This window comes from Varroa destructor, unplaced genomic scaffold (assembly GCF_002443255.2).
Source record: "Varroa destructor unplaced genomic scaffold, Vdes_3.0 BEIS01000002.1, whole genome shotgun sequence".
NCBI lineage: Eukaryota > Metazoa > Arthropoda > Arachnida > Mesostigmata > Varroidae > Varroa > Varroa destructor.
In genome coordinates, this window is record NW_019211455.1 from 50,232,813 (window position 1) to 50,260,658 (window position 27,846).

Sequence of the window (27,846 nt, forward strand, 5' to 3'; positions counted from 1 at the left end):
GATTTATAAGAATGGTTTAACCGATAGGCGTTAAAGTCTTACGCCTAGTATCAATTTCCCTTCCATTTTGAAATACAAACTGTATAGTTTTTATTATATCCGTAATCTCAAGTAGTCCTGCATATCTCATACCTGGCCTACAGGTATATAGTATTATCGTTTGTATATTAGTCTCATGCTAAAGATATATCGAAAAGTTACACTATATATCCGTCGTCTAGTCATTATAGACCTGACAATTGATAAAAGGCATTATTTTTTGATAGAAGATATTAATTGAACTTGCATTATCGCTGTCCTATTATTCAGGTTACTTTTTCCTGCAACTGAAAAGAACGATATATATTGTGCATCCTATCAATTTATCAACCTGCACAACTTGAGGGTGCCCCTTATGAAACCCAGCTGGCGACGGTAGCATGCAAGCTTGATTCGCACGTTCTTCTCTACTCCGCATCAGTTTCCCGGTCATTCCGACAGGTGCATAAGACATGTGATTTTCGTTGTGGTGCTGCTACGGTTAGACGCCTCGATTCGTGCCTTTTTCAAGCGAGTGCTGCTACCAGGCGCCGATGGCACCTCGCCTTTAGCATTCGCTCGTTACTGTTCGTTGATGGATATGAACGACGAAGTCTCGGAACTTTGCTTTGGATGGCTTTTTCTGGGCTTAGAAGATGTCGTACAGCCGAAGCGAAAACGATTGTTTAGATTATCAGCGGTCACGTAACCTATTAATCGGCACCAACAGTGGGCGCACACCAACGTGGAGACAAACTCCAGTAGATGAACTATACTATTTGCTAGCCTATTCTCCTGATGGGGCTGTCGTCACGGGCCTACAACAAGTGAACAAGATGAGCTGTCCAACTTCCAAAAGAGCTAGCGTGTTATGGGGGTATTCCAAGTCTGTTAAAAGCGAAAACGGTCGATCAAACACGAAGAGGTTATGAGAGACCAAGGGTACCGCAACTAGCAGGCCACTAAAGGAAACGAGAAAAGAGAAACGAGCGAGCTTTAGTGAGCGCTAGTCAAAAACCTCCTGTGGCCGCGTTTTTAGTCGGCAGTGCCCAGGAGGAATGGGTTTCGGCTTGCGAGCGAAGAAACACCTGCCGCTGTTCCTCTTGAATAAGATCATTATGTTGCCTTTTCAGACGGAACCATTCAGATTGGTTATTACCTAGCAGCAACCTGAAGGGAGTGTTTTACCCCTTATCCAAAGCCTGGGCTAACGCTACTGCTTCGGCTAAAGCTAACATCGGACACGACGGACGCGACTCTCGACAGCGACTGGCAAAGCCCGCGGCGAATACACTTTACGCTTCGATCTCTTCAAGTCGTTCCTCGCTCGCCAGCTGCAGGTCAGTTGGTTAAGCAACGAAAGCACCCTAGAAACGACCCCAGACCTCTTCGTTCTGTCAGGAAGTCCGGTGCAAGAGCCTGACCGCTTAATGAAACCCTCTTATGTCAGCAACCATTCGAAGACCTTTCGCGCCTGCTGCCGAAGAAAACCCTTTCGGCTAACTTCTAGCCTTCTCGTTCGATATCGACTGTATCTCGCCTACAATGACCGAATTTCTATGGTACCAACATGTTCTTATTGCTGGTATTGCTAGCGATACAGCATTGGGAGTTTCTCTGTCCGTGTGTACTCTAACCTTGCAGAAGAGAAACACAGGTTGCCTTTAACCATACTGTTTTGGCAGACAGTAAACAATCGACCCAGCTAACCCAAGTACAAAGGCATACTACAAAGAATCAGAAAAAGAAGGTTTGACCATATGGGAAAGGAGCTCGTGTTTAAAAACGCCGAACAAGTGCTAACGCTCTAATTCTCAGCCGTCCTCACAATGTTCCACGTACTTTCCTCACGTTTTCGACGACAAATGGATTGCCGCCTGAAGAACGTTTCTGCCGGCAGTAGTCAAGGCAGTGAATGAATAAGTGAAGACGAAGCATAGGTCGCAGCAATAGAGCATCTGCAGCAATCGTGACAATGAGCTTCGCTAGCAGCTAGGCCCCCCGGTCGCTTGGTTGTGCTCAGCTAAACAACGCTAAAGCGGCAATCACCTCAGGTCTCCTAGGCTGGCCAATGGTCTGAAGCGTCGACCTGCGTTTCTAGATACATTTGATGTCGCTTTCATTAGTCGCTACATAGAGCCTTCGACAACGTTAGCTCAAAGGACAGACAGCAGCAACGCCTAATGCTAGAACGCAAGCTTAAGTACTACACAGTAGTAATACGTATGACCAGAATGTATGCTATTCGCCGTTCCATTCAACGACGCTCTGCTCAGGCTGGGATCATTATTGTTGCGTTGTGTTTGGACGCTTTTTCCTCCTGCTATTTTCTGGTGAATGTATTCTCCGTAAGTGCGACCGTTTCTCACTATGACATCAGCCTATGACCGCAGTCAGTTCTCTCAGTCAGCTGTATTGTCTATTACCACTGATATCGTTCAATTGCAAATAACAGCCTGACCAAATCAAGCTATGATGACAGTAGCCGGCTACATCTATGTCCGCTAGACTGGTTAGTCGACCGTCTGTTTGCCTACTTCGCTTAAAGAAAGGCTTCTGAGTGGTCGTAATGGCAATAGAGCCTCTTGTACTGTGTACTTCAAGGACCACACTTCAATGGCGTACACAGAGGAGGCTGTGCTTCGCGTACCAAAAGTCAGAAGTCAGAGCATTCTAAAATTTATTTTCGAAAATTTTGTCGAAGATTGTTCCATCTAGCAGTTTTCATATCCGTGGCGGTGAGTTGAGGTTGGGTTAAAACTTCGGATAAAAAGCAAAGATAGAGGTGTTTGAAAAAACATGAGAATATGAGAGAATAAAAGGATAGTGAAACGAACTGCTTGTTTAATAATTGAGACAGGCTGTTACCATCAGTCCCAGCGTTAACTAGCTTCACTTTAGGGTTTCTTCCGCGTCCTGCTTTCTTATACATTAGGTCCACCCTCGCATGCGTCACTGCGTATTAGCGCTATCTAGCAAACATTTGTTTTTCCATTTTGTTATTCTGGGCTGTAGATACCCGCCAAACTAGCCGGCGGTCGTAGTCCTGCTCAGCGCAACATCATCACTCGCGTTAATACTTTGGACCCAATATATATGCATTTTAAGGGTCTTATTCGTGGCAGAATGATACGATGATGAACTTGTCCAAAAGCCAGCCGCATTCGGTAGATGCTTTAGACTTCGCGAATGATCCATTCTACGGAAAGTCTCAAATACTGTAGGTTAGTAAGAGAAAGGAAATCGAGAGAGCGGGCTTCTACTGCAGCAACCACCTCTTAGCTCGGTTGGGTAGGACAGATCGAGTGATTTAATGTAACGACGGGCCAGCGATTTTTAGAATAATCTTTTTTTATTACTTGATATTTTACATAGTATGCTGGTACCTACGGTTAGGCCGGATCGTCCCTATTCCGAGCTCATCCCTCGTCTGGTCCAGTCATAAAGGACGTAGTAGCCCGTTTTGGTGCGCGGTGTATTGTGTCACTGACGGTAAGCGAGAAGAGGCTGACAACACATCAAAAGAAGCAAACAAGCCGGAGTTGTTTGCTGTGTCTTAAGGATTGCTGGGGCGGAGGGACAAAGTATGTGTGTGTACGCGTACATATATATATATATATACAGCAGAATTGTGTTCCTCCAGGATGAGGATTGCACGTATAAAGGAGCTTTGTTCTGCTAGCTCAGAGACTGTCACAGCCTTCCTGCTTTGTCTATCTTTTTTATGCCACGGCAACGACTTCCTTTTTTTTTCTGCGAATGTGGAAGGTCCCAATAGAAGGCGATACCGTTACACTCCACTGGTTTCCCTATCCTTACGTTCTTCCGGTATGTCGGTGGCGTCGTTCCGAAGTCTTTATTAACCTAACCGCCTATCCTCTGTCCAAACGCCACTTACCTCAACCTTGAAGGCGCATCTAATGCAACAGCCCTAAGCCAGTCACTACATCCAATGTTACCATCCACACGCTTCTGTATGGCGCTTAGCGTCAAAACGTACACACTTCAACCAAATGCCACCACTACCGTTACAAATCTATTTAAGTCACAATATTCGTATTTTGCTGGAAAGCGGACATGCAGACTAGGGCCCTTCATTCACAGTCTTGTTTCCAGCCGGAAAAACTAGATCCTCTCGAGTTAACCCCCACTACTGCGATGAACCACCCATAAACAACTAGGTGCATGCCTTTTTTTTGGCACACATTTTCAAGCTGATACACCATGCAGGTATCCACACCTACACATGCAAAGTTATAACATTTTGCGTACACTTAAGGATCGGACTCAGACGATAGCCTTTGATTTTGGCCTTCTGCCGCTAATTGTAATCGCTCTCTAAGAGTTGTACGTCCTTCAGCAGATTGAGGATTGATTCAAAACATAAGTGTTGTATTTCGACTGAGAGCATTATCTTAGATAACAGTAATTCCTCAATAAGAATTTGCAGTTTTATGAAATGAACGCTTTATTGTTCACGCTTACCTGAAACGTAAGCGTTTGCGATTAGACCCTTGGGCCTACACGGATGTTCAGCCGGAAGTATAAACAGATACTGTTGATTCCTCATTTAGCGAAGGTTAACGTATTTTTCAGCATAATAATTAATCTATATCAGCGTAATTCAATGTGACCATTTTGGATTTAGTTTATTTTCAATGTTACTACAAGTTGCCGAATTCAAGTGTACTGCGAAGAAGTACATATGTATGTTAGTTCCCTATATACCACGCGTGTCTACTTAAACGTTTGTGAATAAATTTAAAACAACAAGCTAAGCACGCTAGATTGGACCTTAACTTACCTAAAATTAGGTCCTAGGCTGTCCGGGTCTAATTGGTTTTATTATTTGCGCATTGAACTGTACTTGTGGTTTACATTACCATACATCTTTTCAGTATTGATGACTTGAGCGAATCTACGGTAAGGCTCCCGTTAAAACGTGAACGTAATTTAAATCACGTGGGAAATGGGGACTGAAATCATCGTTGAACTTTGTTTGCTCAACCCAGGCTGACCCAGGTCAAAAGTTGCAATTAAATTGTGCATTGTTGTTGATTGGCCTGAATTATCAGGCAGCACTTAAGTTTCGTTTTCAGGCAGTATACCGTAGAGACAAATGTCCCTGATAACCGCTGTAAGTATGAACCTAAAATCAGATTCGAATTTATTTTGTATTGCCACTATAATTAGTTTCTTTCCTGTTCTACCATTAATATTAAATTTGCCAAACTCCCTTGTTAAAATCGCACCATCTACTGTTGTTATGCCGAAGGCCTTTTTTTTTTTTTACCTAGTATATTCATCAGCAGCCAACCGATATATTTACCTCTAAAATAGTTATTATCAGCTGAGAAAAAGGCTCAAATTTTGCCTGTTGGTGCTGTGCAGTTCAAAAATTATTCATATTTTGAAATCTTTATATATAAAATTAAAAGCTCAGGACTATAGGACGCAAAGCCCTTGGCAGAGTGTACCTGCTAAAGAAAAATGGCATTATTTGATCAATCCATTTTGTTTCGTACAGGCCTGACCGTAGCTGGTAGCCAAGTTTACGCTCAACGTTTCAGCTCTTTGATTATTTACTGTTCACTAAAAAAAAATCTGTACCAGCCAACTTTCGTCCGATGCTCAAGCGTTTCCATAAGGCTATTCGAAAGAACATAAACTATTTTATCGCGTACATTGCATATAGGAACCACCTTTTTGCTTATACGTCTAACATGATAGGCAGCTTTCAGAGTTTTATGGCCGGCATCATTAGTTAACATTTCGCTGTCAATTTAGCCAGAGTAAAAGCCATAAAAGCAAGCGGACCTCAACAGCAATGCCCTAACAGCAGATTCCATTTGGCTTTACCAAATAAGAATTTCGTGAACGGCGGGAAGGATCACTGCATAGGTGGTCTCTTTTGTTCAATCTCTGCCTAAAAGGTGAGCCCTCTTTTCAATGTACCACAACTTGTCTTGTATTTAATAATAAGAACATATTTGAGGTAGCCAGTTACCACCGGTGTTGGATGTACTGAGATACTCCAGTTTCTTAACACTGAATTAGATTATATATGCCGTAATAGCGCACTGGATAACGTTCTTTTCTGCTAAACTTAAGGACAGCAAGAAATGAGGCTCGGATCCGGAAAAGCCGTTTGAAGTAATACCTTAGGGGGTTAAATATCAGACGTGAAACACGAAACAAATTTTATTTAGATTATAGTTACATGCCTCTACCTCCATAAATCATCTAAGAACTGGCTAGGTAGAATCACTGTTTATTAACGTCAGTCAAACGGGATTCCTTGAATGGGTGGCCGCAGTGCTCATTCCTGATATTTGTCGTAGTGACCTAACCAGCTGAATAACCGTGCTGTTACTTATCAATGACACCAGGTTTCTTTGTTTATTGCATACCGTTCCTCATTGCTCACTTCTTTTTTCGCTTCCTAATAGAAGCTCTCTTCAGTTCGGTGAACGCGTGAGCTGACCTAGAGGGAGTACAAGTTACATCCTTACATAGACTGGGCTGTCGTAGACCTGCGGAAAAGGGTCTTTCTTTGGCTGCTATTACTGTCTATTCCGCCAGCTGTGACGTATTGTACCATTTCTTTCTAGTATGATTTTTCTGTGGCTATGCAGTAATAAGCATGTCAAATCAAGCAAGCCTTTTTTCCCAGGTTTTCCGTTTCCGTTTCGGTATCTCTTCTAACAAGAATAACGCTCTAATCCGACCGTACGCGCGTCGTCACTTTAGATACCCCCTTTGGCACGAGTATGGTCAAAAGTCGGGGCCTTACCTTATGCCTTTTCTGTCATTCTCGGTGGCCTTTCCCGTTGCAAGGTTCGTACGAACGCGTATACACATAAAGACTGCTTCACCGTACGTTTTGTATTTCATTGGCCGTCTTTCTTTCACATTGTTGTTGATGTTTCGACAAAACTGTCTCCTGCGCTAAGCGACTTCAACGTCTTACCTTGTACCGTACATTGTTGCGAAACTACAATCGTTTGTGTGATTCGGTACATTTGCCTTGTTCCCGCACATCGTTAGGACGTACACAAGGAGATGGACGAACGACCCTATCCAGCACGACGTTAGTCAAAAAAAGCCACCTCTAACAGGTAAGCGTTTTATGTTGTACGTATGAGTCAGAAGCATGCACAGAAAGGAAAAAAATTAACAGCAAACAAAAAGTAACAAACTGATTCTTTCTTGTTCTCCTTGCAAACTACACGTAGCAGCATAGAGAGACTGAGGGCGAAAATCAAGGCATCGAGGATCGAGGTTTTTTTTAGTTCGGCTTGGTTAACAGGTCACACCAGCAGGGTCAGCAGCTGACCTGAAGAGTTGAGCGGCGGCAAACTTTTACGGTGCTGGCTTTTGCTATACTGGGTTACTGCAGGTAGTCACACATGGCTGCGCATTTGTGGATACTTCTCCCCGTGTAGAAGGGACGAACTCTTCCCAATGCCGAGCTGACGCTGTATGAATAAATCTATAAAGTCAAGTTACACTTGAGGCTGAGGATCGAATGAGGATCAAAAGTCAGCTTGACTCTTTTCTCCTACTTCACTGTTGCTACTATTGTCGTCGTCAATCCAAGAGGAGATCTGCTGCGGCGTAACGTAACTCTGCTGTAGATAGCAGCACTGCCACTATTCAACAAGTTTGTCTTTCTTTACTCAATTTGTATATCTAGATTCATGCATTAGACCCTTGGCACTTAATGGAGATGCTTAAAATAATAAGACACGGCTTACCCTAAAACAGAATGGGGAAATCCACAAAACAAAACAGAGACTACGGCAATTCGTTCTCTATAGAGCCGATGGGTTTAACAATATATATAGTAGCCAGATTACACAGGCTATAGGCCATGTTCAATTGTGCGTATAGTGAACTTCTGCCAGAAAAGAGAAAGGACAGACAATATTCCATATTAAAAAAAAGAAAAATAGCTCGGTTCCCGAAATTAATGTCTAACGTCGGGAATCACTGTTTCATTCGGGGAACGACAGCAGCCAAGGCTAACTTGCTTCGAGCTTTGATAAGTTCTATACCCGTTCGTTGAACAGATCGCCTTGCCTAAGCGATCTCCAAACAATACACGCAATAAATTATATAGGCGTTCCCCTGATATATACAGGTGAAAACCGACCGCCGAATTATAGAAAAGTACGCGTTCGAATGCTCGGATGGCACCGCGTTTTCGAAACAAGAACAATAGCAAAGCTTTCTAAAGGTTAGTTCTGCCAATATGCCAGACGCCTGAGTCTTATCGGCTGTGAGTGTAACGCCACTCGAAGGAAAGTCTGTTGTTGCTGGGTTAACCACATACAGATCCAGAAGACGTGCCGGCCCCGAGTCTTTCACCTTTTCTTTTTTGGTTATGCATTACATTGCGCATTGCGATGGCTATTGTCTATTGTTCCCGAGACGTCGTCCGACGATCGTATTAATCTTTCGTGGCCGGTTCTAGAATGGCCGTTGGGATGGAATGGAACTTCTGCGCCTTCACCGCTACTACTAGTAAGGGGTAGCGCGGATATGCCCGAAACAAAATCAAGACATCCGTACAAGGTCTATTAATTGCCTGATGGTGCTATCAGAATCTCTGATGCGTGAAGCTACTAAATAGCCTATACCATATCGAATCTCTATTTTAAGCAAATCCTATATGAAACTTTAAAATGCAAAGCTTTTTATCTTTAAAAAAGAAAGTAGTGTACAGTCTTGCAAATGATATTATGTGCATATTCTGCCTTAATGGTTACGAGCATAGTTCTTCAAGTCCGGCCTAGCCGTCAACTAAGTTTACCATCCAAAAACAAAATTTACAACCTAAACTTTCCAAAAAATTACAATCTCTGCAAATATGCGTCCAACGTGTGCGACATCACATGTGAGATCAGAGGTAGCGATAAGCCACTATTTCTACTACAAGAGGGTCATTCCCTAGGGCAGACCAGATTAATATACGTAGTGAACGTGTGTATCCAGTGAAGCCCAGTGGCTCTTATGGCCGTAAGGCCTCGGCCCATTATCTTGGAGGTATTTTAAGCCCAGCACCATCCTAGACATGAGGTTCAACCCAACACTAGCGCTGCCGTTTCCTTCTCCCCCAACCTTAATGGGTTGCATCCGCGTCAGCGAGCGGATCACGTCCAGACTCATGTTCTTGGCTCGTAGAAAGACTTAAAGCCACACGTTCAAGTCTCTCGTAGACTTGAAGGTGTGGCTTCAAGTCCATTAGGCTGCTTGCAGTCGCACGGGGGGCGCGAAGAGGTGCGACGGAAGATTGACGCAATAAAGCCGGAAAATCTGCTAATGGAACCAGCGTTCCCGGACTATGCCCATGTCACGCCTAGGATAGATTTAATTCCATTCTGGGCGTGACATGCGTGGCTGATGTTTGATACTATCAAGATTATTTATTCTGTATAGCAGATTAATTCTCGAATAAAATTAGAGATTGGCAAATGGATGGGTGACGATTTTGTGTTTGATTTTGCATGTTAATTGTACACAGGGAAACTATTTGCCCATGCTTTGATGGTAATGACCGACTCGAGGGCAACTAACTACAGAAAACGTTTTTGTTGCTTTCTAAACGTAACGATTACGACAGTGCATAGCCATTTAATCGTGATTGATGTAACGATGGCCCTAGTATTACTGTTTGGCGCCTGAAGCCGCCAGTTGCTATGCGTGCATGCTCCTGTAAAAAGTACACTATTTAAACCAAACGACAAAGGCTGGACAACGTCACCCGCTACGTTAGTCGAAGACGCTCAACCGTTCAGGCTCAGTCTGCCTGAATAGGAACGCCCGATTTTGAACTAGAACTAAACTAACTAGCAAAGAAATATTCGTGAAACATTTATATTGTATATATATATATATACATTGGATGCTGATGTTACTTTAGTATAGCAAAACCAATTACGTAGAACAACAGTGGGGCTTTACTACCCAAGGGAAGGACGCATCGGAGATGTGTTAGGTTAGGTAGCATGTGTTCTTTTGGCGCACTGATACGACCTACCGCAGATGCGTTCTTATCTGCGTTTGATTTACTATCCCTTACTGACGGTCCCCGCTTGTATTAGAGTTCAGGTAAAATAGGCAAAGCGACCTTTTTTGGCCGACTTTAGTAGACATCATTGCTAGAAAACCGTTTCTTTTACAACTGCGACACGTTCGGGAAGCGAATAAGGCTTTGAGTAGATGTCCATTGACTAATAGTAGAAAAAGGACAATCACGCTTTAGCATCGGAATAACAAGCCCACGTAGCCATAGGTTTGACAAGTATGAACAAATCATCATGCTAAACAAGTGCTTACTTTAAGTCGTCCTCCCGCCTTGCTAAATTATCCACCGTCTATTTGAGAGCAAGAATTGCAAACGTCTTATTGCCATCGGGAACAATCTGTCTTGATCTCTGGTACCGCTAAATTCTGATTTAGCTTAATTAGGCTCATTGCGATGCGGCGTGTCGATGCAGGCCAACTAAATATGGCAGGCTAACAACCCTCGCTGGATTTGAATAAGCTCGATGCAAGACAGTCACAGCAAAGTGCTTCATCTTTTTTTGGCCAGGATATCCAGATACGGTTATGAATCGGCGTGCGTATTCGTTTTTTCCAGGTAGCTGTCGCAGGAAGTGTCCGTTTTCAATCTTGCATAGATTTATAGTCAGTGAGTCATATACTTCTCGCGACTATCAGAACGCAGAACGACTGGCTAGGTGTTGATATGTTGGCTTCCGTAGCATCGTTGCCGCTCCGTTCGTCGCATACGCGCATGCACACGGCGCACTGGCTGGTCGATACAGCCGCTGAAGGCTGGTAGACCACGCACAGGGTGGCCACATCAATTGACACCAACAAGATAACCATGCTTCTGACTACTGATGAGGGCACTATTACGCATTGGACTGCGGTGCAGCACTCCATCTGAATACCGGCGTAAGATGGCCGCTATCTCAAATCCCTCAAGTTTTGCTAACCAACATGGCAGAGGAGCGCACCTGCTATTTTTTCGATATCTAGTCATGCTGTTCTTACGCTATTGATATGACGGCCCTTATTCCCCAAGCGGTGAGGGAGAGCAGCCCTTGCACATATGTGTATTTTCGGTCTAAATATCTTATTCCTTACGGGAAAAAAACCGCGGTTCAACCTGCTTTTTATAGCAGGGCAAGTAGTGTCGACCTTCGTTTCCCTCTCCCAACTGGCCTGTCTCAAGGTGGCGACCACAATGACGTACTAATTATGAAAGTCCCTGTCATATCTCGGCCACTCTGCGAAAGCTCGCGCAGCTTTTCCGTTTTGTGCGCCCTACCAATTTCTTCTCTCCTTCGATCTAACCCAGATTTGATTCTAAGCTAAAACCTTACGAATACGGTGATATAACAATACCTACTACTATTGATATATTGAGCACAGCTGCTATAACTGGCGCCTAGGAAAACTTTAGTTCTTAACGAAGCATGCCATGATATTCAAACAGTGATGGCAAAAACTGAGCTTGAGGCGCAAAGTCTTCTTGCGGCAGGTGTATCGACCAAAAACATCGAATACATCGGGCGACAGCGGCGGCGCGTCTGGAACCCTCTGCTTCCTTCCTCTAATTACTCTATCCAAAATTTCATCTCCGCCGTGTATACATAACGGCTGTATATACCCATCGCCTTTCATCTAATTAGCGGAAGGGTTTCCTATTGTGTATTGGACCTTAGATTCATGGACATGGCAGCAACTTCGGCCGAACCTGAACGCTGATTGACGCATGCGTCGATAAAGCACTGTGTACCATACCAAAGCATTGAGTTGCTTCACAAAAAGTTTCCACGTTTACCGTTTAAAAAGCCGTAAGGTTTTTGCCTCAAGACTAAATAATACAGATGTTAATAACGCCCGACAGATCGGCGTGTATATAATGTATATATTTTTAATCTTTTTGTAGATGGCTTTTGTTTTGTCATCCTTTGCTTATGTTCAGAGCTGTACAGAATACACGTCCTCGTAGTACTATTAACGTAAATATAATAACTATGCTAAAAGCGCGCAATAATGAAAGATGCAAAAAAAAAGAATCAAATACATGGACCTGATGCACATATCGATACGAATGTATATCGCCAGGCTTATTCCAAGTTGGCCGGCAATCAATCTTCTCTGACTTTGTCTTTAAATGTTATTATTTTTAAAACGGAATCAGAAAAAAAAAAAACGAGCGATCTCATTTTATTATATAAGAGACCTGTTTATACGCATAGACGGATATTAGCGTTTACATGTGGGCAAAGAGTATTCGAGAACGGAACGACCGGTCGGAGAGGAGAGCTGCACAATCCCCATAAGTCGAAGGTAGCTGAAATATCTTCAAGGTAGAAGGCATTGGTGTATCAGCTATCACATACTATTGTGGATATCTGAAGCAACTATATAATACAGCCACTGTTTTTGAAATTCGTTTTACAATACATTATAAAGAAATAACAATCTTTGCTGCCAATTTAATTTTTTGCTTCGTCTGCCTTGACTTTCTGCTAGCATTGTGTTTATTGTGAATAAGGCATATCCTGAGCTCAGACATTTTTCATCAATTCAGGCTCGAGCTATTCCTGCCCGAGGATACACACAAAAAAAGCTTTTCCTCTCACCATAAATCACCCTTTCTAACAGTTCCCGCATCCCGCCGCCATTGCATCGAACTAGGCGCGTAATCAGAGGTTCGGTATTTGCCTGTTCTTTGACACAGCTGCTCGGTCGCTCAGATCTTCTTGATTCCCTTTTCTAATTTCACTCACCGCCTGAAAAAACTGATCGGATCTGACCTCACCAATCACCGGAAGGTTCTATAAGCGTACGTGTCCATCGTACAAACTAGACGTACATGGTACCTACTTTCTGTTATGATTTGCCTTATTCTTCTTTTTAAAAATACCAAATACAACTAACTAACTAACTAACTAACTAACCCCGATTTATGTGCAAATCAATGATTCTTCTAGGCTGCTCGTCTGCTACTATTCTATGCATTCGGAAGCTATTTGCTGTTTTCTTTTTTCATCAGTTGCTCTTGTTAATAAATCAGGACGAGCCTAAAATTGGTGATTTGCTAGCAATTTCTCCAATATCCTACACGTATCTAGACAGTTTTCTTTTTAACTTCAAGTACACGTAGCAACTACAAAAATCGAATTGTGTCAACATGATCTGACCAAACTTTTAAGTTATTTTTTTTTAAGTTTACCTTTTCGTCATCGTTTATGCATCATTAGCTTTCATGGCGATTTTTCTCTCCGTTCACACAGACTCGATAGTTGTTCGTGGTAGCAGCTGCGACGTATTCTCAACCAACAAGATACCAACCAATCCTCTCCGTATCAACACAGACACATTAAAAGGTACTAAAAGCAGGCCGCTGTAGTCGGAACTGCATGATGAAGCGTTAGCGCTGGAAAAAAGAATCCAGCGAACGTCGCTTCTCGCCCACGCTCTGTGTCTCTAGACGCTTGCGCAGCCTTTCGTCAACCCTTGTAGATATGCCGGTATGTTAATAAACAGAGGAAAAACAGAAAAGACGATGTAAAATAAAAGATAAATATGGATACGGGAAAAAAACGGCACGCGATAATTACGCCATCGAAAAACCGTTAGTGGAATGTTCGGTGGCAGTTGAACACGCGGTGGTAGTTGTCAATATGGAAAATGCCATTGATTTCTCTCTGTTTCCATTTCTGTCGAGTGGGCCCTCTCGACTGACAGCCAGCCAGCCAGCCAGACAGATAGACAGATAGGCAGGCAGGCAGGCAGGCAGGCAGGCAGACGGACAGACAGGGAGGCCGTGTGATAAGAAATAGGTTCACGCAACATACGAGAGGATTTCACGAAAAACCGCGCACTGTCGAGCTGCTCAGTTGAAGAACGAAAATAGGACAAAGAAACAGAGAATGATAGCGTATCGACCACATTGTATTCCTATTCAACGGTGAATAGCTATACGGTTATTGTACCAAAATGATGACTGCAAATATTGATTCTACGAATTTTTAATAATCGTATTTTTAACATTTCGAGGGTCACTATAGACTGAAATTGAAATACCTATACTTTGCATTTTTTCCTTATAGAATCGTCACTAATGTCAGCAAAAAATATTTTTTTGATTTCACACACCGCCAAAAATGATCAATTCTCAGCAATGAAGGAAAAACTTCATCTTACTGGTTTCAGTAAATATACCCGATTCGAATGTTACAACAAATTATATATTCCTTATGATGATTTAGTCGAGTTTTAATTTTGACAGAGAAATCATTGATCATATCAGTTAGATGTTTCCTAGACACGATACGAACAATACAATTCCGCCTTTACTTCCGGCCTGACCGTTTCAGCATGTGTGTCTCTCGTGTGTCTTACGTGCGTGATTTGGACAATTTGTATCGCAGACCTCTTACCATTGTACGCGTATGCGTGTGTAAACGTGCAATAAATTTGTTTAATTTAAATAGTATACAGTTGATGGAGTCGCTGGTTTTTTTCAACTGCACAATTGAGAACATGCTCAAGCTGCGAGGTTTCTCCACGATGCCACTTCACTGACTACGACTTGTTTTACATGGTTTAAAGGAAGCCACGCTATACTATTTCGACGAAACATCCTATAAGAACGGTCCTAGTCAATCCGGAAATGAATTAGTACATAAACAGCCTCTAATCGACGCCGCACCATCAGCCAACGAAGCCAGCAACTTTTGTCAAACACAGCCCAAATACGAAGCAGCTTCAAATGGCCGCTTACGCCTATTGTACCTTCGATTAGTGGTCGGTAAGCCAGTATTAGCGGCAATCAGACGGCAACCTTACTCAGCGGTTGAAATATTCTTTGGCCTTAGCTATATCTGGTGCCTTTAGACACCGTCGTATGTATCTCCTGCCAGACACGAAGCCAAGATAATAATGACAACCCACAAATACTTATATATATATATATATATATATATATATGTATATACGTGTTTATATTATAGAGCGTGAGGAGAAACATGCAGTTACACAAACTCTGTCGCTTGCTCTTTCTCATCACAGGGATACAACGCTATCCGTAGTATGCACACGGCGCGGTCGCGAGTAGGCCTGCAGCCGCTACGTCGCGTAAAATCGACTCCAGTGACTCAAAAGGACGACGTACGTAGAACAAGAAGGCGACTCCGCCAGCTTCCGTTGGTCACGTACACAGGGTACGCCGAATAGGCGAACGGGTTTTTCATAGGGCGAATAAAGGGAACTGGTTTGCCGCCTGGTCTCGATTCATTTCAACCGTTGCTGCTCCTGAAGCCGGCGCCGCCGCTGGCTCCAAACAATAGGCTCGAGTATGATTGACCCTTGTGGGCCAACTTCCGTATTGTAGCTCCATGTCTTGGCAGAATAAAGCAACCCAGCGGCGTCCTGCTTCCAATCTTTTAGACTTATACTCACCTTTTGGCGGCTCGTTGCGCAGCAAGCCAACGATTCATCCCTGCCTTTGCCTATCCTGTATTACGGTACACGGCTGTACAACAATAGTAAGAATACCAGGACAAGTCCTCTATTTGCATTTGTCCCAGGACGTTTTAAAAGGTAGCACCCTTTTTAAATAACCCCATTAAGCGGACGGGCGAGTAATTAGCTTAACTATTTATACCATAATCGTATTGTCATGAACCTTCGTTAGGACTTGTTTGTCAAAACTTGAACACGGTATTTACATTGGACATTTTAAAATAAAACAAGCGAAGCATATATATTCCCAGTTTTTTCTTATTTCAATTTTTCTGTTGGCTAATATGCGGCTGATGATGAACTGTACCAAAACATATACGACTAGGCATTGGCATTGAGTTCCTATCTCCAGCCCGACAGATTAGCTTAAAAAATGTATAACAATAAGTTTTATAGTGCTAACTAATGACGCACTGCATCGCTCTATTATACTGTTGCTGTATTAAAAGATGCAACAATATTTGCTTTTTTTTTTTTTTTCTAAATCGACCGGCACACTCCCAGCCCCAGTTCTAAATAGATTGACGATGAGTTCCTTACACAGATCACTCTTAACAAGAAGACCGCTCATATGGCATATACCCGTATTCGTAGGGTTTAAACAATCTGAAAACTCGCAAGATGTATAGATTTCAATGAAGTAACAGGGTGATGGTCGGAGTGATATCTATGTGCTAGAGCAGAACATCACGTAGCCATTAAGTCTATGGTAATAACACATGTAGTGCGGACTTCTCATACGTTTTCTCTCCACGGCGATAGCTGACCCACTTCCTCTTTGAAACAATAGACAATTACAGAACAGACATATCATTAAAAGGTACCTGGTACTTTCAAAGTCAACAGACTGAAGCTTTGTTAGTATTTACGTCAATAATGCATACAGACTCAGTGTCTAACTGTATGAAGTAGGCGTGAATAAATCAGAGTTTTGAAGTTACTAGCGTTACTCGCGCCACGCCGTACCACTATAGCAGCGATCCTCATCAGCGAGGACGACCAGAACTCATTTCCACATTCATCGTGCGCATTAGAGCATCTTGCTTTCCATCTTAAATTACTTTTGGAAGTTCCATAAGTTATTCGCACGGGTTTCTTATTGGCTATACCTTGTTTTGATCTGAAACGTCACCTTTCATTACAGCAAGATAAACATAGTCCTTCTTCTCAGACCCTCAATATCAACTTGTATCTACTTTTGTGCAAACAAGGTATGCACGACTTTGTTTATTTCTCGTGCACCCAACTCCTTTGTAATTCATTATAGCCTACGTTCTATTTTTTTTCACAGTATCTAGTCTTATTGTACGCCCCGTAGCATCCGGGATTATTCGAAAGAATAAACTAGTATAATATAACTAACAACTATCTGACATCAGCCCTTGGCACCTTACTAGGGCATTCCAGCTTAACTAACAGGCTCAGACGGGCTTTTTGTAGCCATGGAACGTCAAAAAGACGCCCAAAGAGGAGGACTAATCCGGTCTCGGAGTAGTAGAATAGAGCTGGCTTCTTTAGTACGCAAAAAATGCCACAATCCCTTTCATTCACTCGTTCAGGAAATGAAAATGAAGTGTGTATGTGTACGTACGTTCGTACACTTCAACGATGAGAACCTCCTGACCAATGACGATTACAGCCTGTGTATTACAGTAACAAAAGACGACGCTATAGACGAGCTAAACGCGTCGTGTTTACGACGCTCGCCCAACCTTAACTTGAGCATTTTGCAGGAGAATCTATTGCTGATGATGAATGACGACGTACTGTTTGCCATAATAATAAACTTTCAGCCGAAGTTCAGTACAGACCGCCATAGAGCATGGAATATATCTTTCAAAGGTTAAAGGACACTTAATAACGTTTCTTTACTTAGTGAATTTATGCTCAGTCAAATGGTTCCAATCCGATATTCAGTTTTGCTTTCCTGACGCCCCGCATATTCGCATTAATATGACCTCTTTCAACCGACCTTACACTCAATGACTTAGATATAAATGAAAACAAATCTACAAAGATAGGAACGAAGGTTAGGCTTTCTTTATCAATGTTACACACGAGTAGATCTAGCCTGTACACGCTCAAAGATTTTATGAGTAGTTCTGAAGGAGGCTGTTAAGCTACAGAACATTACGTGCACTTTGGTAAAATAAAATCCCATGGTAGTTATTACGAAAATCGGATTTTTGAAAGATCAAGCAAAGAAATAAGTCCACGTAGTACACCGATTATTAATATACAAAGTAATCCCCATTGATTTTTAGAAAAAAAACTTTAGTGGGTTCAAATCTGGGCTGTTATGCGGCTATATGTACTTGTTTCCAAACATGCTTCGGTTTTCATGCAGTAACCGTCTAGTTTGAGTCCGAGCACGATTTAGTAAGAGGACGTATAATTCTACATCAGACGCTTCATCGATCCTTCGTGACATAGTGATTTGTAAAATACGTCGGTAAGCTTCTTTCTCCTGTCCGAGGGAAGTATGGTTGCACGATATCCCGTTCAATGGGCTGTGTATTTATTTTGGGCAAAATATGAACGTTAGCCGAACAGTTGCGCTTACCCGTAATAGGCACACATTCTACATCATAAACAGGCCAGTAATCGTTTCTATCTATGGTTTTCGGATCAATGGTCAACATTTTCCTATCTCAAAAAAATCGTAAATGATTTGTTGCTTTATCATTAAGGGAACCTAGAAGCAAGCGATTTAAAATGAACTTTGAAATTTTAACGTCGCTAGGGAGCATTTGTCTGAGTTCTAGGACAAGTGATACTTACTTAACGCTTCGCAGAAAATCCAAGGCCTGATAGCAGTGAAATCTGCTATCTTATCAAATCGAAAAAAAAAAATACTTTAGAAATGCAGGTGTCGATTCCCTCTAGAGTGTGAACCGTCCATTACCCGCCATACGCTGTCGATTTCGAAGTAAGCAAAAAAAGCTCAGTACTTCGTTCGTGTTTCGTTCAAACCACGATGATGAAGCATCGTCTATCGCCTTGGCTATAGGTTTACCGATGCCGTACTTCGAATGAGCTTTTATATAGTAGTACCGTTAAAAGCAGTGATGAAACAGCGAACAGTCCGTCACGGGTCACTTTCTCGATGCACCTTGCACATATATATGTGTATTGTAACGTGACAATTGTTTACGGCGGAGCCAAACTGATTTTGTCCGACTTTTTGCCACGTTCTAAATACTCAAAAACCGTTTGCTTTACTATCCAAGTGTTTAGATCAACCCCAGCCCGTTTCAGTATATATATATATATATATATATCCTGTGACATTGGGACGGTACTGCTGCGGTCAAAATTGTAAAAAATCTCGATATCACTGTAGCACCCATTTTGGGTTTCAACGCCCACATTACAAGATGATCGTGATTTTAATATGTTATTCTTTCAGTGCTCCGTCATGGGAATTTGAACGAAGATAAGCGGCTGCTTCGAGGGCGACAAACCGAAGTAACAAATTTCTTCGGTTAAATAAAGATGCGGCTTCAGAAAAATTTGAATCATATTCCACAACGTCTTAATGGAAAATCTACGATAAAAAAAAATAGTGCGTTTCTAAGATTGGTCGGTGCCGTCTAAAAGACTATCTCTTATGGCCCCTCTGTATCGATTAGGTCATTAGTAAAAAAATCCCACGTGTGATTACCAGATCACCGATCATTCACATAAGCCTCTGTTACACGTCATGATAAGTCAGACAAATACACTTCGAGTATAGCAAACCCAAGAGATTTGGCCAATGTCGTTTGCTCGTCAGTCGTCTGATAGACGCAACAACAGGTCATTGAAGTCCCTGCGACGAAAAAATGTTTATTGTCGATACAAAAATTCACAAAAAAAAAGCAAATTGCTGACGTTCTAATTACGGCGTCTCATGGTGGAGACGTCATTTCGATCGATGGAGATTTCGATCAGAAGGGCTCACGTGTCCGCAGATGATCTCATCTGCGTGTTTCAAAAACCGTCGCGTTACGGTAAACAGCCAATAGAGGCGCCTAAAGTAAAGTCTTATGTTTTTTAGCAACGTGGTTCGCTGGTACCTAACAGCCGGTTAGTGAAGAAGATGAACATAACCGGTAATAAGTACATGCAGCCGTTGTGCAGTTGGGCTTTGGACCTGTTGGATTACATGCATGCAGCGTAATCAAGCGAGAGTCCAAGTTTTGGCATGACAACGTAGGTTTTCGCTATCAGAAAGGCGTTCGCAGATCTGCAAATTTATAGGTACATCTGTAATCCATATTCAACACACAGACAGGATTTAACGACGGCCATACGGCACACGTTTAATAAATACATCGTGTAACGCCCAGGAATAAATCTCTAGCGATACAATAGAATTTCTCCAGTTACAATACATATAAACCATTATTTGGAGTTGTAACGTGGGTTATTTCCCAAGACCATTGGAAGAAATATAAATTACAAGACCCTATCGGAATATAGAGAAGAAAGGATTTTGACCTATATATGTAAAATCTAGATGGAACATACAAATGATCTGGACACGCCGAACGGAGAAGCATCTATTTCATCGAATCTTTTAAGTTAGATGACTGTATCGAAAGATGCTACTTCCTTACAAAGTATCAGAGATGGGTAACAGAGGCTTCAGCTACACTTAATTGACGATTGCTTAGCTTTCCTTACTACTTACTCGCGAAAAAAAAACCAACTGAAGTTCTACTTGAATTAGAAGAGGCACTGGAACATTGGCTAGGTATGCCTTATGAATGAAATTGAATTTGCCAAATGTTTCGTCTTTCCGAAATCATATAGTTATCACACACAGCCTCCTTCGATCAGCCTGAGTACTTGCTTTATATAGCAGGCAATTTGTCGGGTTATCTTTCAACTTTATCTTCAACACGCTAACATGTTATCAGAGAGTATGACGACTAAAGATGCGCACGCTACCTCTTTGAACGATAGGGTTAGGTGCAGGGCTGATAAAGCCATCGTACATATCGTTCGTTATAGAATAGAGCAAAAAAAAAAAAAGAAGAATTCCTTTGGAAATTTGAGTGTTCTACAAGTTGGTGGCATAGCCAACACACTGAGTAAACGAAAATAAGTCTATATTGAACGCAGAGCAAAAATTCAGATTACGTTTTGTCCGACAAAACGCTCCTCACATTTGTTCAAAGTGAAGAGCGCCCAGCGATCTGACGATTTTAGTTGTAAAGACGGTATATATTTGAAGAACTTCCTATTCAGCCATTTATACGTGCATGCTGATCGTATGCTGTTTCCGCACGTTAATAAAAGGTCCTCTTTGACACCTCTTCTAAAATTCGTTTACACAATTAATATTCTAGTTCAGAGCCAGATGTGTGTATTCTTATTCACAACAACTTCGTTTAGACAAATCGATAGGTACGTTGCAAATACAGAGGTTATATCTGTTTGTGATTTCTCTTTTCACCTGGCTTTACCGCAGATCGATACAGGCTTCCTGCGCTGACGACCAACCCAGCTCAGGTCGCTCGCTCAGTTCAAAGGCCTTCGATAGGAAGGGTGTCGAATAAGTTTTCCACTGAGAAGCAGGGATCAGCACACGGAGCTTTTTCGGAATCTTCCCCAGGGAATACACAACGCTTCTGGCAGAAAAAGATGATTAGATCGAACTTGTTTTTTATTGAAGATCAGCGATCTCAGCCAGCAGGAGCTACCCGACATCTAAAGACAGTGTCGGCGTCCGTTCGGTAGTTCTCTAACGCACTTGTTTCACCTGAACTGCAGTAGAAACCGCGATAGCAACGACTATGTTCACAATACTTTCAGTGTCATCGAAACTAGAGCAGGCGCCGTCCGGCAACCACGGCCAACTGCGAGCGTTACCAGGCTTGCTGGTACTGTGTAACGCTCGCAGAAAAGCTAAACCACATTAGAGCGGCTTTGTGACTCTTTAGGAAGTAGTGCGGTCGGGTTAGTTCGAAGGGGCAGGAATATGATGACGGCAAGATACGTGATATATCTGTGTGCTGGTAGCTACGTCACTGTTCGGACAACAGCGAAGGCGATGGACCTGTAGTAGCTTGTCGCAGTGTGGACGCGGCGCCAGCGGCAGTAACAGCAGTGCTAACGATAATTTTTCTGTCGACCCGCTTCCTCCACTCGTAACCCTTTTGTGTTCTCTGAGCTTCTTCTTCCTTCATCTTTTTTGCTCACGCGCATTTTTTTTTCAGGTTCAGAGGAAATTTCGAAGAAAATGTGCCTGGTTAGTCCTAATAGTCGCTGCCGGAGGAATCGCGGCATCGCAATAACAGAGGCAGCAGCCAGCATTTCTCTGGCAAAAGCTGCGACGCGTCTATACCTAGTAAATCCTCCTATAATGTCCGCCTGTTACATTTGAACTATCCTACGCCAACTTGGCCACGTCGTCAGTACAGCTGTACGCTCTTTTTTATTAGCTACATAAGTGCACTTCGACGTTGGACATAAATTTTCGTACAGGAGGCATTAGTTTGGCGTACGTCTCTATCTTTCGGATCCTGCAAGGGTATTGGCGGCGGCGGTTGTGAGATCTTAATATCTTAGTAGGCACCATCGGATATCTGGAAGGTCAAAAGTTTTTTCTTCATATCGGCAGTAACTAGCAGAAACGGCCAAGTCATTGCGACCGGCGGCTTTCGACAATGGAACCAACCACTACTCTAGCAACTAGCCTTTTCTTTTCCAAATATCTGCACGTGGAATTATCACAGTGTCATCAAATAAATTCCCCTCAGTGGCCATTTGATGCGCCCCAACCAGTTGCCAGCTCTAGGCCAGAGGAAATTCTGTTTATGTTGGCCATACCTTAGTCTTTTTGTCCTTCCCAAGGAGGTCATCGTTCCTGCTGTTATCCACGTCAAGCTGGACTTTTCAAAAAGAACTTCTATTGTGAAGATAAATAAAAAGAATTTAGCCCTTTTGCAAGCTTCAAAGTATTGCTCTGATGTTTGATAGCTAAAGCTATCACTGACAGTATAAAGGTTGGAGCAGCTGAAAGTAAGCTGTATCTGTTGTCACGACCTCTCATTTGTAAGTTCAGGTAAAACGGAGACATAGGGTAGAAGAAGCATTATATGACCGTATTTCTACTAGTTGACTAAAGTAGAATATTTTAGGCAAACACAGTGGCTGTATAGCAAGACATAGTCGTTATGATAATGGCTTCCTAGGCACTTTAAGGCTATCAATTGCATCCTTAAACAATCTTGGCCTGCCCTATCGAACACAACGACTTGGGTGAACTGTTCTATTCGTAAATACAAGATTCCCGTGAAGCTCCGAAAACGGAAGAGTCGTTTTCCGGTAAAGTCAGAGAGAGCCGCCATACCACCAGAATTGTGAAGTATTTGAATTTAAGATGGACGTTATGTTATTAACAAAGTAGCAGGGAGAAAGGCAGTAAGCGAGCCCCCAAGATTTCGCTGAGTCCGTTATTCTGAGGGTGTATATTTTTACCAGCACCACAATAAGCAGTACTAGATTCATTCAACGAAGAAAATTCTATCTTGCCACCCTAGCCTAGTGTCATTGGCTATGACACTAGGTTCTTCGCCGGTAAGTGTAACGCCACAAAATGTACTGCGTTTATTTTTGGTTGTCGTTACTTTTTTTTTTTGGTAGTTTTTGGTAGGTACTAGACTAAGTTAAGATCAACAGACGGAAGAAGTAATGGTATCAGGAAGAGGACGGAAATCTGCTAAACGACGAGGCAAGAAGAGATCATGGTAGTGGTTACATTTATCATCGAGCTGACTGCGAGGCTCGCTTGAACTTCGGCGTTACTCAAATAAAAAATGTAATCATATAGCCCTATGTTATATAAATCGAATAATAATCCCCACAGGTGCCGTAGGCATGCGCAAATCTGAAACATTGTACAAAAATAGAAAGGCTTCAAAGATCAACAGATAGCTAGTAGATACAAAAGCCTGTTAGTCCTGTCTGATTAAATTTGGATAGCATTCTATAAGACATAGCCTAAGTGCGAATAGTGCTATCATTGCATATAAGTTCTAAAAACTATGACAGAAAAATATAAGGACAGCAACTGAAGCAAGTTTATTAAGAACACATAGTTTAAGTAATGTTAAAGTTGAGAGGTTATCGATTAGCGTTGTCGGCCTCCGCCGCTGATTATATTTTATGCCTGTGCAATTGTGAGTGAACTTCTGCGTACGCTAGATGGTTTCGCATCGTTTTAAGTTGTTAAATTTCACTTGGTACTCAACTTTTTGTAGCAGAAGCTAAAAGATATTGCTACGCAAGCATGCAAAAGGCTCGATTTCTAATTCCTATGCTGAGCCAACTACATCAAAGGTGAACTTTTACATAACTGGAATGGTGGCAAGGTGTCTTTGCCGGGTGAAAGATCCGGAACTATTTGGTTTTTTGTCACATATAGCATGACAAATCTTTCACGTCTGGACCGGATTCTGATTTCAGTCGAGTCTGACGCATTAGTGGTTGTATGCTATGACTGAGATACTTAAGGGCAAATCAAAATATTTACAGAGTTGTTGCTACTGAACCCCCAATACGTTGCTCGATGGCTACCTTATTTCAGAGGTTTGGTACATCGCCAACTATCGCGGATTGAGTGCGATTTAAATTTAACTGTATGGTACGCGTGAGATGTGGTGTACTATGCTGAGGCCTCACTTTATTGAGAAGTACCCATTGGATTCGTCGGTTCTTCTTATCAGTGAGTGCCGGTCATGGGGATCGTAGATGCTTATGACGGTTTCTGTTCCGTCTCAACTCTCAGGTCTTCCCCGGTCTTTCTTAGTGCGAGCTACTGCTTACCATGCAGAGCACACACTCCTGCGTAGACTAACTCGTGCAATCTCAGGTAGAGCAGTCGGCGGTATAGTTATTAGTCGTTCGCCTTACAAAAGCCTTTCACACCAGCGGTCTAGACGGTGCGCGGTCTCTTCCGCCCACTTGCTTACGGCAGGGATTGACTTGGATCTACTTTCCTATTGGCAAAACCGCCGCCAATGCCGTGAGGTCTCCAGTGTCTGCGACAATATGGCAAAGGTTCCGCTGAGTCCGCCACCTACCGGTCGGGTCGGCCGGACCTTTAATTCTGATTTGCACTTACAGCGATGTATACGTGCATATACACAGCAGCGTGTGCCGGATGTTGGACGGATAGCGCACTTAATCTTAATACTACGGTCAAGAAAACAATGAATATAGAAAATGGATTCTACTACCGCCATTCAGTCACAAACTTATTCAGGCACGTTACGTTTCGAAACGCCATCTGAATTTGGCCGGCGCGCAGCGCTTAAAAAGTGGCTATGTAAATATAAAAGTAGGTCGCTACCTGCAGCAGTCAGGTGTTATCTGAAGTCATTTCGTTGAGTAGCAGCAGTAACAGAGAGAAAATACCTGCCACGCACGCGGACTTGCTAATATAGAAAATGTGGAGATTTCTTCGCCTGCAACGGCGGGAAAAGGTTTGCACAGTAGACATAGCTAGCAGTTTGCGTTTCGGTAACAGGATAGAAAAGACAGGAGAGTAGAAGCCTCTTGAAAAAGAACAAAACGGGATTAGAAGACAAGAGATTGAGCCAGGGTATGATATAGGACAGGCATGTGCAGGTGTTGCGAGGGGCAGGCAAGATGGATAAAATGAAAAACCTAAAAGGAGACGATTAGACGGGTTAGATGAGGCATATATATCAATAACACGTTATTTATATATGTTTGTTATTTATCGTCCTATCGAAAAGGCAAAAGAATATAAACCTAATCGGCCACTATGGCAAACGAATGGTGCTTACAGAGTGTAGTAGATAAGCGATAAACAGAGCTGGTGAAAAATAAGTGGCTTTCTTAGGTATCGCTTGTTATCGCACATGTTATCGCTTGTCATGCGTGTGTCAAAGTGTTCGACGTGTCTGGCTAGTAACCTCTACAAACTTATCAACATACATCGTCACTGAACAGTTAGTGTGGGATGTCTAAGTAAATATGGAAAACAGATAAAAGTGTTTCCATCTCAATAGTTAAGTTTCTGCGTTCGTTTTGAGCTGATGTATCGCTAGTGATCCTTCCTCAGTTGGAATAATCTGTGATTCTTCTTACAGGCTGCTTTTGTTCTGCGCCTTCTGGAATTTCTACAGTCTACGTTCTTTTACTACAAACAGCGCGCAGCAGTATGGGGCCGAAAATAATACCGTATCCAGTTAACATCAATCGATCAATTAGGCTTTCGCCTAATAGCCGTACCACAACCCCTTGCCTTCCTTCGTATCCATAACGGTTAATACTCGTGCACACTTAAGTGTTGTACTTTCTACGTCTAATGCTTTTGTAATTCTATTAGCGTACTTCTCTTCGACAAGCTGGGGTTCAATATGATCTTGTTCGAAGCCAACAAACCTGCTTGTCGGAAACCTGCCTGTTCTTTGTGGGTTGGGCATGACTGAGAAGGATCTATTCATACTGCCAGATGTTCAGGAAATAAACAGTGGATAGTAGTGTTTAATTAAATCTCGCTGCTTATCTTCTCCCCTCAACCCCAAATAGTCTCTGTTGCCTTTGACATCTTTTTCGACAACAGTGTTTACCTCACTATTATCAATGTACGGTTAGTTCGCCTTCGACGGTGCTGCCAGGCCCCACCTACTCCCACCCCGCCCCCATGACCTACTCATCTACTAACGAGGGTTAGACACTGAAAAAGCCGGGTCTATGTTAGGAATCTCTGGTAACGGTTTTACATAACTTATTTTTGCAAGTTATTAGGTGATCCGATTGAGTTTCGATCATTTTTGATAGATTATTAGAAAAAATTAAGATCGTATATTACATTAGGACAGATGTGTAAACTCTCCAGAGACCAGTACCAGTTGCGCAAACCACTAGGAGCAACAATGTTCCTATCAGTCGCTGTGTCAGCAGTAACCATTGTCGCTATTTCACATTGACACCAAGGTGACTTTGAAACTTTCAACGGCACTTTTCTTCCATTACTGTCTAGTATGGTATTACGCCGTCAATTACGCTGGTCCCAGCCTAGAACAACACTCAGGGCCCAGACACCAAAAACTCAGTTAGCTTTTTTTGACAGTGATAAAATAAAGGCGGCATAAGGGAGAATAAGTAGCTTATTGACGGCTTTTCGAACCGCAACTGGGCGTGTACACGTCTTTTGTTGGTTTTAGTGCACAGCTTTCAATAGTAGTTCGCGGTTGATCTAGTGCGGCAGCTGTATCTGTATTTGCTTTACTATGAAGGTAGATTAGGCTTCCCTAAATTGCTCAGTTTCCGAAATCAATTTTACCGCGTCAGGCAGCGTTTGTTTCCTGTCAGGAAATACATATTCCAGTTTTAACCTCGCTGCTTCTCATGCATCTTCGAGTCATAGGTATTTAGGTAATGGCAAATAATTATAAACCTGTTTTAGATAGAAGAGTTTCATATGTGAATTTTGTCATGCGGTTGTTTCTACTTACACGTAACTGAAATTGTACGAGGAAAGACAGGGTGTCACTCCTACAGGAACATCAAGTTATGAGCTCATACGAACTTGCAGTTTGTGAGAATACACAAGTCAGATCTTTTCCTCCATGATAGTAAACCTAAAGTGGCCTTCATTGCTAGGATAGACGAGGTATTGATATGTATGGCAGCCAAAACAGACAGAAAACAGGCAGATGATTGCCTGAGTCGTAATATGTATGCATAGGGTGGCCATATGTCTCTCTCCGATTTCTTTCCTTCCCCCGGATGTTAATAAGAAAGTAAGAACTAATAGACTATTGAGTGAAAAATACAGCAGTCTTTGCTATTTGCGATGATGGAACGCTATAACTTCGAAAAGAGTTTGTTTTTCGTGAAAACTCACCATACGAGCGGAGAGTCTATTACAATGGCTCTCCAATTATCACGTAGAAGATGGACGTCACTTCTTGTTGCTGAAAGTAACACTGAAGGGACTGATCAATAAACTTCAAAAGGCAGGTTTACAGATCAGACAGACCGTCAGACAAGTCATACTAACGCTGCAATACTGAATAATGCGCATGCTGCTCTCACGACCTCGATACGGCTATCCAATGCATGTTGAAGCACGAGTTACATCTCCATCCGTACAAAGGACAGTTGACGAAACCGTTACAAGCTGATCACATGCGATCTCTTCGATTACATCATCTTTTCTTTCGAAGTTTATTTTTTGCTGTATGGTTATTAGAATAAACAAAAATCGTCGCATTGGAACACCATTACTGACTGTATGGTGCAGATCGT

At 42.4% G+C, this 27,846-nt stretch overlaps 1 protein-coding gene and 2 long non-coding RNA genes across 7 annotated transcripts in view; 1 reads left to right on the plus strand and 2 right to left on the minus strand.

The window, feature by feature from the left end:
* The window catches only part of LOC147757948 (uncharacterized), a 36,129-nt gene extending 21,897 nt beyond the window's left edge, over positions 1-14,232 (minus strand). The window contains exons 1-3 of one of the 2 annotated variants that reach the window (XR_015321137.1): positions 13,277-14,171; positions 12,684-12,852; positions 12,260-12,400 (exon numbers count right to left, since the gene is read on the minus strand). This is a non-coding gene — a long non-coding RNA (uncharacterized LOC147757948). Of the gene's footprint in view, positions 1-12,259; positions 12,401-12,683; positions 12,853-13,276 lie in introns of those variants that run through there. The other variant, XR_015321138.1, reaches the window with a different exon arrangement.
* Positions 1-27,846, minus strand: part of mGluR (metabotropic Glutamate Receptor) — a 271,206-nt gene that overhangs the window by 155,307 nt on the left and 88,053 nt on the right. The window lies entirely within an intron of this gene.
* LOC147757949 (uncharacterized) lies at positions 5,820-26,074 on the plus strand. The gene is made up of 3 exons (XR_015321139.1): positions 5,820-5,951; positions 6,856-7,136; positions 25,680-26,074. It is a non-coding gene; the product is annotated as an uncharacterized LOC147757949 (long non-coding RNA).